Consider the following 5,726-nt stretch of genomic DNA (forward strand, 5'->3'; position numbering starts at 1 on the left):
CATATACTCTGATTAATAGCGACAATTACAGGAAGTTGTAACCGCAACGAAAATAAAGACTGACATCTGCTCTTGATAAAATCCAGCATGTGAAAATCTCAGTCTATAATGACGAAAGGCAGTTTCCGTTTTCATATAAAATTAGTGACGGATTTTAAGGCAGCAACCATTTGATTTTCTAGGGGGGGGGGGGGGGGGGAGCTATGGTTTTTATTTTTTAAGTTTTTCTCCAGTTTTGGGAGAAAAAAATAATTTGTTTCACCCTCAGCTGCCCTAAAAATACTAAAAAGGGTTGATTAGAACTAATGTCATTGATTATTTTCTGAGGGTCGATACATGGTGCAACGAATTTGTACTAACTAAAAAATATTATCTTGCCAACTTTTCTTGGACGTAGCAATTTCTAAAATTTATTGGGTAACTTACAGTTTTACTGGTGAACTTACATGCTCTAATGGTACATAAGTTGGGAAGTGACTAAGATTAATTGGGCTGGAAATCGTATTCGTTGGAAATATGCTCTTGTCCATATATTCTACACGTACCTCTGGTCGCAGGAATTTTTAATGACCGCTTTACGTAAACATAACATTCGAATTTTTATTTTTTTCATAAAAAAAAATTCAGAACCTTCGTTCGATAAAATATTTTTTTCTTTTGAGAAGGAAAGCAAACATGTTTTTCCTATCATGTGGAACAGAAACTTATTTTTTTTCTCTCAAAACCATAAAATTTACATAGAATTCATTTTAATTTTTTAATTGATATAAATTGTAAAGTGCATGGCTCTATCTATATCCTGACATTGGCTGTTGTCTCTGTAGTTTTTTTAACCCACTTTCTACATATTGATATTCTCTGAGTCCGTCTTACAGGAACCTCAGTCCTTGAATTTTAATACTGCAATTGAAGTGGCCACCATTGCCATATGTAATGGCAAAGAGTGAGTAGCTCCAAATTATAAACATCCACTGTTTCCAACTATGATAATTGACATTCCATTCAAAAAAGAGGTATAACGAATAACCGGTATACAAGTATGTGTCCTACACAATCGAAGGCCTTTAAAAGACTGCTTATTTTACTTTATCTATCCCTGTTACAAAAGCACCATTATTTTATAGCTGACTATGCGGTATGGGCTTTGCTCATTGTTAAAAGCCGTACAGTGACCTATAGTTGTTAATGTCTGTGTCATTTTAGTCTTTTGTGGATAGTTGTCTCATTGGCAATCATACCACATCTTCTTTTTTCATATTTCATGTTTATAACTGTTGTTATTCTCAAATTCAGCAGTGCACATTTTTTTTTCAAGCAGGTGAAAGCACGCATTTTTTTCAGCTACAGTGCAAAACATTTTTTTTTTCTTTCAGCTAGGCCATCAAAATATTTGTTTCCAAAAAATCCCAGCCCATACCCCCCCCCCCCCCCCCCGATAAGAAAATGGTTGTTGCCTTAGTCGAGTATCATTTTGGTCCTTGTAATCAATACTCTGGTACTCGAGTACTCGTTGACATCCAGTAGAAAGTAATGAAAAAGTTAAGCAGGGTATGGATGAAAATGACCAAGGGGAAAGTGTCAAAGAGACAACAAACCGACCATAGAGAAGACAACAGTCGAAGGCCACCAATGGATCTTATAAGCAGCAATAAACTCCCGCACCCGGAGGCGTACTTCAGTTGGCCCTTAAACAAATATGTATACTACTACAGTAATGATTGACGTCATACTAAACTCCGAATTATACACAAATAAGAATGTGTCCCCAGTACACGGATGCCCCATCCGCACTATCATTATCTATGTTGAATGGACCGAGAAAATGGGGGATCTATAATTTGGCATTTAAATTAGAAAGATTTGTTCAGGGAACATGTGTACTGTGTTTCAAGTTGATTGGACATCAACTTATTTCATCAAAAGCTACATCGACCAAAAGCTCTAACCTGGAAGGAACGGACGAAGAGACGCACGGACGAACGAACGAACAGACGGGCGCACAGTCCAGAACTCATAATGCCCATTTACCGTAAGTGGACCATTAAAACAAAAAAAATAAATCTAACAAGACTACCAAAGGCATGCAAGAGGCTGACTGAGACTATGTTTTTGAAACACAAGATCCCAGGATAGATAACTACGTTGTTTTTGCGATCAGTATTCTAGAAACTATTCAAACAAAAATGATCAGCAAGACAAGATCTACAAACAAGTTAATATTTCCGATATAATACATGTAAGTAGACTTTTCAGAGTAATGATGGACCTTTACTGACGGACGACTTTTCATCTTCTCTTGTGTTTTTGGTTGAAACTAGAGAAGGTAGAGAGATTTTTATCATGAACTTTTTAAGTCTACAATGTTGAAGAGTTCTCATTGTTGAACACATCTACCTAGAGCAGAAGAATGCCACGTGGTCTTTATAGCATTTTTGGGTTTTAGCTGTCAATGTTGTGTATTTCCAAAACTGTTTGCTATTGTCTTTGATATATAGCTCCTATTCTATTGTCAAGATAGTTGTTGTGTGATTTTATTTGTACCTCAGTCGTTATTCATTTTCATAGTTCTTTCCATTTTACCCCTTATGTTCTGTTCATATAAATATTTCTTCCGTTTCCGTCTCCGTTCAGTTTTCCGTTTCCGCCGTACAAATTATTCATATTCAAGATAGAACAGTCTTTTTTAATTGGATATATACGTTGAAGTTACACGCCATTATTTCGACAGCCCATTAGTCCGACACCCATTTGTCCGACACCTCATTAGTCCGACAACCCAATAGTCCAACAACTCATTGCTCCGAAAGCCAAATACCCCGACGACCCATAAGTCCGACACTTATCAAGTCAAGTATCAGGGTATACGTATCGGGGTATATAAATAAAAAGTGTCTGTCTGTATTATTACGTTGATGTAATAACATACTTCAAGAAATAACTCCGTTCATATTACATACGACTAAGGTAATTCGATTACTTTCTGCATGCTCAATTCAAAATCTATATATAGATTAGAACAGAAAAGAGAGTCTCCCACATGGTACCCCCCTCAGGTCGCAAGGTCGCTTATAAATTCGTCGCAAGGTCGCGAGGTCGTTTTTAAGGGAAATGTACAGGTCGCAGGTCGTTTTTTCCAACATAGAGGCCGGAGGCCTTTTTTATATTTAAAGGGTCTATTTAAGTCATTGATGTGCCCTTGGGCTGGGTTGTTCTTGTTTTGTTTGAGGCCATCAAGAGATGGTCGTCTGTAAGCGAGAAGCTCCTGCTCTATTGAAGTTCGTGTTGTCAGCTCTAGATTTATATTTTGTGTGGCATTTAATGATTAATATGTGATGTCTTCGTGCCATTAACCCATATCCGTTCTTTTCCATATTGAGACCAAAAACAGGACTTGAACTTTTCGATTTTTCAGAACAGTAGTTTCAACCAAACATTCAGTATATCACTAATCCAAACCAATATTCATATTGAGCAAGTTCCCAAAATCACCGGGGATGTAGAGCTGGATTTACCTACTGATACTTTGAACACGATCTATAGACTGATGGCAACAAGGAAATGTCTTGAAGACAGATGTGTCCCGCTCGGCACTCATGTCCATTTTCGATTGGACTCCCCAATTTTTACACAGTTGTTAGTCAGGCCATGCTATGATAAATACAAAGTACGGTTCAAATTTTCATGAAGATTCGACTTAGGGGACGACCATTAGATATCCTGGGGGGGGGAGTATTTTTTTTTTGTAAACTAACAGGAAAGTTTATTCATTTTCTGCACTATTGAAGCAAGATTTTTCATTTTCATTAAAGCAAGGAACTGATGGTTCATTTTCACAACTTTATTTGTAATATTCGAAAACATCAAATTTTTAAATGGTTTATTTATTAAATAATACATGTATAGTCAATTCACTATGTACCATTTAATCATCATCGTCTGCAGAAATGAATCTTTTATATTCCCAACTGCATATGCATGTATTTCATACGTACATAGAATTTTGTTGTTGTTGTAACTTGCTTCTTTTAAAAGTATTGGCCAAGACATTTCGCCGAGCGGAGCGAGGCAACATTTTTTAAGGCGTTTTGGAGCCACTGAAGGCCCAAGAAGCTATAGAACAAATGATGCAAATTCATGCTTTCTGGGTGTCCTGAAGACCCTTTCATAATTTGAAAATGCAAGTTTTGTTTTAATATTTTTTTACTATATTTTGGTCTCAAAGCAAAATGTATAAATTCAGTGACTTTCTAGAGAATACACAAAAAGACCAAGGTGCATGATTAAGCAAAATTGGAATTCACATTGTTAAGTCTGTGGCTGCTATTTTTTTAAACTCATGATCAAGTTCATAACAAAATTACTAGATTAAAAAAGGAATGCAACAGAATGCAGAAGGGCAATCAACGAACAAAAGACAAATAAATAAGAAACATTGATCCTGAAACTGAAAAAATAAGAAACATTGATTCTGAAAAATCAGGGCTATGTCTGAGTGAAAACAGAACTTGCTTCTTGCAAGGCATTCGCCGTGAACACAATTTGATATGGAGACAAGCGTTTCGTTTTGAAATTTCCTACATGAGGCATTTGTCTCAATGTAGTTACGGCCCTGTTAGAATAAAAGTGAGGTAAGGTTTCCTGAGACAATATATCTCAAGTTAAAAGAAACCAATTTTCAGACATTTCAAGTATATTTAAGAAATATTTATACTTTTATTGTTAAAAAAAATTGTGAAGTGTTTCCCGATTTTTTTTGGGGTAAAAAGATGAATTTATGAAGAATCTTGTGCCATCTCATACTTTCGATAAACCCTGCCGAGTTATTTATTTACAATACATTGCAAGTCAGGTAATTTATTTTCAAACAACCACAGAACAAACCATTTATTTTTGTGATTATCAAGGCTGAGTTATTTATTTTCAAAATCCTCTCTTTTTTAAGAAACAAGGCATAGTACGATTCTAGCACGCCCTTGTCGTCCTCATCACACTCTCCATACGACCTGACTACTTTCATACTACGACCATCATTCTCATTGTCATTTGCACATAAAAATATTACATATCCAGGTTTTGTTTGTCTGTATGTAGTTCTTAATTGTCCCTTTTATCTAATGGCTCAACCATATAATAGATTATACCGTTGGTTTTCCCGTTTGAATGTGTTCTTTCAGTTTGACATTTTGGTGGCATGAATGTATAATTGTTTCCCGGAGGTCGTTTTTTACCCTGCGGGAGCCTCAAAAGAATATTTCATTTTCCAAATTACAGGGTCTTTTAAGAGCAAACAAATTAAGACCAACTAGTGATGGTGCGAGCTACTGATGATACCCTGTCAAATATCTTGGTAGACAGGAAGTTGTTGTGTTGTGATTCTAAAATAGCACCACACAGTATAACTGACTTATATAAACCGTGATACAAAAGTTCAGAAATCATTGTATTGTAGTTTTTAAAATTTGACGAAAATTTACAACTTGGCTCTCATGTAAAAAGTGTTCGGTAAACATAAAGTTGTTGAGAATGCATCACACGATATTCAAAAGACTTTATCCACATTCGGAACCTAAATATTTGCGGCCGCTTTGTCTCGCTTTAGGGACATAAATCATAGGCTCATAGTAGGACTAGGGCTTACAACAAAAACACAAACAGCATATCGGCTCCGAGCAGATGGTGAATTGCTTTAAGTATAAGAAAAGTACGTAGAATTCATAGAAGATTCA

Source organism: Mytilus trossulus, chromosome 6 (genome assembly GCF_036588685.1).
Source record: "Mytilus trossulus isolate FHL-02 chromosome 6, PNRI_Mtr1.1.1.hap1, whole genome shotgun sequence".
Taxonomy (NCBI): Eukaryota; Metazoa; Mollusca; class Bivalvia; order Mytilida; family Mytilidae; genus Mytilus; species Mytilus trossulus.